Here is a 9,835-nt window from a genome sequence, read left to right on the forward strand (position 1 = left end):
GATTCATGCTTAATCTAATATGCTTTCATAATTAATTTTCTTTCTTGTTGTGATTTCAACTTATGCACATGTTATGTTTGATGAAATGCGAGCCTATGAATCCTTGCTTTTTTTACCCATCACTTATCTTTTCAATGAGACTTGTAAGACATAAACCAACTCGAGTCTCATTAGACCATGCATATTAATGGATAGGGAGGATTAAGTCGACTTGTAGGTGTTGTACAATCTAATCGATTCGGCTCCGGGACCCAAACCTTCCTAGGGATTGTAAGATATACACTAACTCAATCCCATCACAACAATAATTGCTTGCATCTAGTTGAAAACATGTTTGTATGATCAAATCCCATGAATCCCCTATGAACCCATGATACCCTAGTGCTTTTAATCAATTGTTCACATCTCATCGTAATCATCTTGCTTGTTCATTTACATTGTTATTTAGTTTAGGGATCTTCTTATCTCAACCCAAATTGTGACACCCTTAGACACCACTACTTGCAATCGAAAATCCTACATCAATACCCGTCCCTTGGGATCCGACTTTTACTTAACTTTTTACTAATAGTAGAGTAGTTTGTGAAGTTATAAATTTTGTTTTGGTCTAGGTGCTCCTAACGACAAGTAACCAAAAAATATAGTCCGACCAAAAATGGCGCCGTTGCCGGGGACGGTGTTAACTTGATTTGATTTTCTTTGATTGTTATTAGTTGTGTCTTTCTTTGCCTTGGGGAAGTAAAACTCCTCAAGGTTTGTTCTAATTGTTTTCGAGTTGTTTGATATTTTGCATGTCTACAAGATCACAAGGTAACTTGTTACCCATTGATCACGAAATTGAGAGAACTTTGACAACCAATAGAAGACTTGCTAGAAATACTTTGAGAGTTATTGGTGAGGTTGTAGATATTCAACCAAATACTATTGAGTTCATCAACACACAAAATCAACCCACAATGCCTAAGTTTTTATCACATTCCGTACCAACCGAGGAGAACCTACCCAATGGTACTCCTACGCCACAACACTTGACCTAAAATTTCATTGCAAAATCCGCATTTATCCAATTAGTCGAAAGAAGCCAAATTGGGGGGATGCCTAGGGAAGACCCTCATTCTCATATGGAGACTTTTTATGACAATTGTGATGCGATTTCACAAACCGGAGTGACTCAAGACCAAATTCGATGGGTCTTATTCCTTTTTCTCTAATTGGTACTGCGAAACAATGGTTAAAAATCCTTGATAAGGCCACTCTTGGAATCGACTCTTGGAAGAAGTTGGCTCTTGATTTCTACAAAAAGTTCTACCCTCCGGAAAAGGGACTAACATGCTAAGAGCTCAAATCACGGGTTTTAAGCAAAGGGACGAAGAATCTTTGTATGAAGCTTGGGAGCGATTCAAAGGAACTTGTCGCTCATGTCCTCATCATGGACTTAGCGAGTGGTTCTTGGTACAACAGTTTTGGAATGGTCTTTATGAAGACTCCCGAAACATTATCAACATGGGATCAAATGGTATGTTTACCAAAGTTGACGATAATCAAACTTGGAACAAGTGAGGAAATGGCGGTCCATAACTCACAATATAGTAGACCTCGCAAGGCTACTAGAGGAGGAAAGCATGAAGTGGACTCTATTACTCAATTGGGTGCTCAACTTAGTGCTCATATTGATACCATCAACTTGAAGTTTGAGAAGGCTATGGCTAAACTTGAAGAAGCCTCAAAATCACTAAAGCAACATGTTAATGCCATGGTGGCATCTTCATCAATTCCAAGTGGAATATGTGAGAATTTTGGAACTTTAGGACATGACCAAAGTGAATGTAGGGGAACAAGTGAGCAAGTGAATGCTTTTCAAGCATACAAGAATGGTACCCCTTATTCCAACTATTACAATGAAAACACCAAATTCCATCCAAATCTCTCATACAAAAGCCAAAATGTTCAAAACCCTCAACCAACATACACCCCGCCTCCAATGAGAAACCAAAATCAAAGACCCTTTTACAACCAAAACCAAGGTTACCAAAATCAAACTCCATACAATCAACAAAATGACCAAGGTTTTGATGTTCAAAAAGCGGTCCTCCAATTACAAAAGAATCAACAAGAATTTTTCACTCAAATGCAAAAAGATAGCCAAGAAAAAGACATCACCATCAACAACATCCTAGCCCACACAAAAATGTTGGAAACCCAAATGACTCAATTAGCATTTTCGAGCTCTCAAAGACAAAAGGGGCAATTACCACCTCAACGTAATCCCCTAAGACATGATTCGGTTAGTGCCATCCACTTGAGGAGTGGTACAAGATATGAAGAGCCAAAGAAGCAAGTTGAGGATGACATTGTGGAGACTAGTTACAAGAGTTGTGCAAAACTCTAGGGAAGAAGAACCCAACAATCAAGAAGTTTCAAAGAAGAATGAGGAAAAGGCCAAAGAGAAGGAACCCATTGTGATTATACTTCCTTTTCTAAGTCGTCAAGCTAAGCCTAAGTTTGATGACCAACTTGGAAAATTCATGGAGATTGTGAAGAATTTAGAAGTCTCGATTTCATTCACGGAATTAATCAATCACGTTCCGGCCTATGCAAAGTATATGAAGGTTATTCTTACAAAGAAGAAATCAATCCAGAAGCTTGAGACTATTGCTTTCACTAAAGTATTTAGTGCTATTCTTCAAGGGAGTTCACCTTCAAAGCTCAAGGATCCGGGAAGTTTCTCCATTCCATGCACTATTGGTGACACTACAATCAACAAAGCTTTATGTGACCTTGGGGCAAGTGTTAGTGTCATGCCATATTCGGTTAGCAAGAGGCTAGGAATGGGAGAACTCAAATGCACCAACATCACGCTTTAAATGGCGGATAGATCAACAAAAACACCTTTAGGGGTATGGGAAGATGTTCCCGTGAGAATTGGAAAATTCTTCATCCCGGTGGATTTCGTTATTGTTGACATGGAAGAAGACTCCAACATTCCTATTATCTTAGGAAGACCATTCTTGTACACCGCGGGAGCGGTGATCGATGTGAAGCATGGAGAGCTCACCCTTGAAGTGGGAGATGAAACCATCACTTTCAATCTTGACAAGATATGAGAGCTCCCCGATTGCATGAGCCGTGTTTTATGGTTGATCACTATAGCCAGAAAGATGATAGGAAGAAGTTGGAATTTTAATGGAAAATGAAACTGGATGATGCTCCATCAAAAGAGCAAGGAAATTGCAATAATGAGAGCTTGAAAAGCTCACCCATGACAAGTGAAGAAGAAGGCCTCATTGGCCAAGACAAGAAAGAAGGAGAGTTGTATTTATCAACTCAAGACACTTTTAGTGATCAAGTAGACGAAGTATGCGGTCTTTGGGATGATGAGTTCGAAGGGATATTCAATCCCTATATTGGTAATGCTATGACCCAAGACCATCACGTAGAACAACAAGTGCAAAGGTCTATTAAGGATCTTTATCATGATAATGAGCAAGCTTTCGACTACTTCTTCAAGGTGTTGAGTAACATCAACAACACCTTGAACATGCCTCCTTGACATCTCACATTGGATGAGAGTTTGGTGGAGTCCTCCCTAAACCACCATTTGTAAATATTCTAACTCCCTAACTTGCATTTCAATTATTGTATTGCATTTTTGTCATCTTTGGATTTACATTTTTATGCCTTGATCAAGATTTTCATCATTTTGAGAGAAGTGAGGGAGGAACTTACGAGTTTATTGATGTGTAGTGTTTTGCCTTAGTGTGGGGATAGCAATTGCCTAGGCTACTCATGCCTTTGTAGTGCCCCTACAATGAAGAACACGAGAATTGAAGAATGAATTGACACGGGTTACGAAGCACCCACGGAAGGACCTGAATTCGTGTGGTCAAGGAAGAATCCGAGCGGCCCGAGGGACAATCCGCTCGTACTGAAAGAACCCGAGCATCCAAGTCACAAAACGTTCGTCTTGTGAAGCTGCAGAAAATATATTTTGGGTCTGACTAAGAATCCGAGCGTCCAAGCTAGGAAACCACTCGTCTCAGTCAGGACGGTCGTCCAACAGGAAATACGCTCGTCTTTTTACTGCTAAAATTTGGGATTTTTCAATGGAAAGGAATCCGAGCGTCCTGAGCTAAAGACGCTCGTCTCAGCCAAGGAATTCGCTCGTCTTTCCTGCAATCCGCTCGTCTCATGGCGTCTTTACCTGAACCAAATTTTTGAAGAATCCGAGCGTCCCGGCGCTAGGTCCGCTCGTCTCCCTCTGCATTTCAAAAACCAACTGGTCTTTTAAAACCCTCCTTTCCCATTCATTTTCATTATTTCAAAACACAAACACTACCCAAAACCCTCACCCTCTCCATCAACAAAAACCAAATTCCTCAACCAAATCAAATCCAAACTTCCTCAAAACAAAAATTAATCACTCCTTTAGCATCAACAAGTGATTTAAACACCAAAATCTTCAAGTTTTGAACCGATTTTTGGGATACAAGGCAACTTTCATTTATCCTAAATCGATTTGGGCATTACTAGAAATTGAAGATTTCAATCTTTCATTGGTGTAACTAAGCAAAGGAGTATGGCACGAACAAAAGGTGGAAACAAGGCACCCCAAAAGAAGACCATTTCTAAGAGGCAACAAGCCCTTCTTGATAAGCAAACAGCAAAGGCATTGGTAGTCCATGATGCAAGGTTGGAGATTCAAGAACAAAATCCTCCTATAGAAGCTACTACTTCTACCACTCCGGTCATTGAACAATTAGCCGACTATCCGGAGGTAATCTTCAGTTCCGACTCCCATAGGAAGAAATTTATTTCCTTTGCTAAGAAAACTATCATGCCTACTAAGTTCATATGTGAAGATGCATTGTCAAAATTGGGTGTCCTTGAGCAAACTAAGACCTTTTTCGAGTCTATGGGGTTGAGTAAATTGTTTACAATGCAAGAATTGACATACTCCTCCCTCACCTTAGAATTTTTAAGCTCTTTGAAAGTCACAAAGGTGGAGACCCGAACCATTACTGAGTTTCGTCTTGAAAATGTTGATAGATGCTTATCTTATGACGAATTGGGTAAGATATTTGGCCTTAGTGATAGTGCGAAATTTACAAAGATGCCTACCAAGTATGACCCCGCTCCTCTTTGGATGGCAATATCCGGAAGGAAATTCACACGTTTTCATGATTGTCGTGCTCTCTTAGTCCACCATCCGGGCATTAGAGTATGGCATAAGGTCATTGGGAATACTTTATAGCTAGAAATGGCACAAACCATCTTACCAAACTTGATTTTATCCTTCTTGAGTCGGCTTTGAACATTGGGAGAGAATTTACCAAGACATACAATGCTTTATGACTTTTGGTTGATCGATGGCTTAATGTTGATTGTGGCAAAGCATTTTAACCGGGAATTCAACAAGAATAACACTTATACACCGGTAAAAGGAGGCCATCTTATTGATTTGCCCACCATGATTCTAAAGTTCAAATGGGTCAAGAATGATACTCTTGACAACAAATTTGGGTGGTTGACAAATGAAGCTAGATCCTTCACATTGCCTAGCAAAATTTGTCGATTGAATGTTCATAGACCGAACTACCTTCTCCCACTCTCTGAAGAAACCAAATACATCATTCAACACCAAGGGGAAGAAGTTGTTGAGCCCTCCTCCTCCATTATCACCCCACCTTATCCATTTGAATACCACGAGTTCAACCCCGAAAATGTCAAGGCGGGAAATGATTACTTGACTCTACTAATGAAGGAAATGCATAAACAAGCTTTTAATGATAGAGTTGATGCTTACAAGGCCCAATATACGCCACTCCTACATCTTTCTAGGAAAGGGACTTCTCGATCCATCTTGTCCTTTGTCTAGTTAGGCGGATAGGGAGGTGTTCTTTCCTAGCACTTCTAGTGGTGGTAGACCGGGTGGAGAGGAGATGGTTGTTGATGAGAGTGGTGACCAAGAAGGTGAAGATGAAGAAGTTCAAGAAGAAGAGGAAAGTGAGGAAGAACAAGAAAGTGAAAGTGAGAGTGGACATGACTCCACATCCATGGAGGTTGATGATGCCTCAAGTGAAGAAGATGATGGTGACACGATGGGTGAGGACTAGCAAACCTTTGGAGGCTCCTACATTCTTACACCTCCTTTATGGTTTGTCTACTTCTCTTGTTTTTATTTTATCTTGATCATTTTGTGAAGTCCTAGCAACATTAGAGGACTAACACCTTGGCTTCATTAAGATCTTCATTTTTATTGTTCCCAACTTTCAAAATCCAAAATGACAATTCGTAGTTTCATGCATTGCATTTTATGTGCATGAACTCCCCCAAAATCGTTGACATTAGAAATAGTGTCTATTTTGGTTTGGGGAAGTTTATGCATATGCATTGGGAGCTAATCAAAATTATGCTCTCCACCATAACAAAAACCATACATCATATAGCATAGCTTAGTTTGCATTTACTCTTGTTTATATATCATTTGCATTTAGCTTAGAAATCATGCATACTCATATAAATTGCATAATTTCCTATCATATTGGCCATTGAAGATAATGCCCATACTAGTGTGGGGATGCAAAATTCGAACTTGATCTTTTTAAGACAAAAATGATAAAAATTAAAAATTTTGAAAAATACAAAAATATGTCCTTTAATTTCATTAAAACAAAATACAAAAAAATTGAAAAATTGAAAAATCCAAAAACAAGTTCATTTCCTTTGTAGTGTAGTCTTGTATATATATATTGTATATATTGTGTTTGTTCATCCTTTTTCACATTGATTGACTACGCCACATCCGAGACATGAGGATATTGAAGACCGCATGGTATGATCTTTCCAATCTCCTTTTTCCTCTTTATGTTAATGACTACGTGGCTTTATTTTGATTGATGCGGTATAAACAATGTGAATTTAGGATTGCATTTAGATCATTTGGCATACTAGTTGGTAGAAGCATATGCATTAGGATGTATACATTTTAGTTGCATCATGGCATGTAGTTGCATTTAGGAAAATTTTGTGAAAGCGTCTATTTGGGAAACTTGACAAGTGTATATAAGGCCCTTGTAGATACTTTTGCTTCTTCAGACTTTGCTTGTTAGAATGCTTGTAAAACACCCTAGGATGTATCATGCTAGTATCCTTTGACCCATGGATTACGGCCTAGTCAAGAGTACCTTGTGGTGTGATAACTCCTTGGCTACCGTTTATTCCAAGGTGACCCTTGAAACCATGCAACCATCCATCATCCATGTTCCACCACATTTTGTCATCAAAGAGAATGGGCACAAAATTTGTTCAAAATTTGAGTTCAAGAAATGAAAAAGATTCCAATTGCATCAAAAAGAAAAGAGGAGCAAAAATAAACTCCTAATGCTTCAAATACAAGCACCATCCCTACAAATGGGGTGACTTTGAAAATGTTCGGAAGAAAATGCAAAAAGTTGAAAATTGTCAAGTATTGAAATGCCAAAAATCAAAAGAAATGGCAAAAATAAAGTGTTCTCAAATGTTATATGCCACAAGAAATTGGGAGGAAAAATAACAAAAAAAGCAAACTCCCATATGAAACTCAAATACAAATGATCCCTTTATCCATCGAATCCACTTTTGTGCATGGTAGAGATGGGACGACCCTTCTTCTTGTCTAGGCAATAAGGGAATTCCGCGATCCTCCAGTGTTTCTAACACCATAGGGAGTCTACTCTTGACGAAAGCATTTAACGATTGAGGACAAAGGTATCTTAGCTTGACACAACTTGGAGGTGATTTATTGGTATCCTTCTAGGCTTAGAAGTTCGAAGAAACCATATCTATAATGGAGTGTGTACCCTTGAATTGCTTCCCCTTTAGATAATTTCCGCCACTTAGATGAGGAAAGTGGCTATTCATTTTTATAGATGCATCCATACTTGTTTTGTGAGCTTTTAATGCTTGGATGTGTCACCATTTTGGTAAGACCCACCTTGCCTTGCAAGAAGGCATCCTATCTCATGGTTGTCTTGTTGTGAGATGAAGGTGATACGTGCATTTTATATAGTCTTTTTGGCCTATTTTATGCGCGTATTTCTATGCTTTTATCGTGGCTTTATGCTACGAAATGCCCCGAATATGCTACTTTGGGTTATTTTGTCTTATTTGCAGGAATAGACCGGAAAGTAGCGGAAATCAAGCTAATTACCGTCCGTTTTGCATGCATTTGGAGGAAGAGATGATTTGGAGCGGGAAATATTGCTGTCTTGGGATGCGTGAAGGTGTTCCGGGAGCTAAAAGGACAAGTCAAAGCCAAATTAACGAGAATTGTAGCTGCTGAAGTCAATTATCACTCGATCAAGTGCTATTCTAGTCGATCGAGTGGCTTTAGGTTGAATAATCAGTCGATCGAGCTCTAGCCTAAGTCGATCGACCAGTTTCTTTATGCCCTTACTCGATCGAACAGTTTCCTTAGTCGATCGAAATGTTTCTGGTTGAGTTTGCTCGATCGAGTACTTTCTCTACTCGATCGAGTGTACTTTGCTACGGGTTGGGCTTTTTAGTCTAATTTTCCGTCATTAGGTTTAATCCTACCCCTAATTTCTTATAAATAGGAGTTAGGGATGTCATTTGTATCCATCTCTTCTTATCCGGAGACACTCTAATTCTCCCTTTTCTTTCCCTTGTTACGTTACACTGTTACTTTGTTCTCTATTCCGGATCATTAATCCGGTATTAATTCTTCCTCTTATTTCTTTCTCTTATTTTCTTCTTTAATTATTGTCATGTTTATTGTTATTTCTTTATCTCTCGTTTCTCCTTTTATCATGAGTAGCTAATTTCCCCTAGTATGTTAGGATTAGGGAAGCCGTGGTAGCAATGTTTTAACTGTATTAAACAGATTAGGCCTGCGATAGGAATTGTATTAGGCAATTTAATTGTTATCCAGTCAAATGTATGCACGCAGGAGACCAATAATCCTAGTTAACCCCGACCTAGATCGAAAGATTGGAAGGGAAGGCTTGCTTAGTTACAATAGGGTATTGCAGTGAGGGGCGAAAGTTAAGTCTTTTTACACTCTAGGGCGGTTTAAGGACCGAAAGGTGACGACCATAGCTCTTCTTATCAATAGTCTAATCGCCTTAATATTCCTGATATAATAGATCTGATAGCTGCCACGGTGGACCGACTCTTAGCATACTTCTTTCTTTTACTTAATTACTTGTTCCTTTGCTTTAATTTCTAGTTTAGTTGAATCAATTCAAAACCCCCAGTTCTGTGACACCCTGGCAGACCAAATTAGACAGATAGATAGCAATTTAGCCTCCCTGTGGAGATCGACCCTACTTACCGCTGACTTCTGTTAGTAGTAACTTAGGTATTTATTTTTGGTACAAAACGACCGTATCAAATTTTGGCGCCGTTGCCGGGGAGGCGACGCTTTTTATCTGTTTTATTTTTGTTTGTCTTTTCGCCTCAAGGGAAGACTAAGTACCTTGAGGTTGTTCTTATCTTTTTCTTTAGCATTGTTTTGATAGGCCTACAGGTTTATTAGACAGCACGAGGGAGATTATCGAAGGGAAGGCTTGAGTACCTTCGATCCCTCTTGCCAAGATGACATCTGTCTCCCGACTGATTGCTCAGTTTGAAGCCCAGGCTGAGAAACCTGCTAGTTGGGAAAGGAAGAAGTCTTGGGGATGTGGTCCTGCTGAGCACAATGCAGCTGTAGTTGTGCCGCCACATCCACCCCATCAATGGCCACCGCAACAAGATCCTCGTGATGTAGAGAAAAAAGAAACCGCGGAGCTGAAATCCTTAATTCTGGAATTTGGTAGACATGTGGGTGCTCAAGTCA

General features: G+C 39.4%; 1 non-coding gene across 1 annotated transcript; it reads right to left on the bottom strand.

Moving 5' to 3' along the window:
* Positions 1 to 1,329: 1,329 nt before the first annotated feature.
* Positions 1,330 to 1,436, bottom strand: LOC141644584 (small nucleolar RNA R71). The gene has a single exon (XR_012544197.1). It is a non-coding gene; the product is annotated as a small nucleolar RNA R71 (small nucleolar RNA).
* Between the last annotated feature and the right edge of the window lie 8,399 nt (positions 1,437 to 9,835).

The sequence above is a fragment of the Silene latifolia genome, chromosome 2 (genome assembly GCF_048544455.1).
Source record: "Silene latifolia isolate original U9 population chromosome 2, ASM4854445v1, whole genome shotgun sequence".
NCBI lineage: Eukaryota > Viridiplantae > Streptophyta > Magnoliopsida > Caryophyllales > Caryophyllaceae > Silene > Silene latifolia.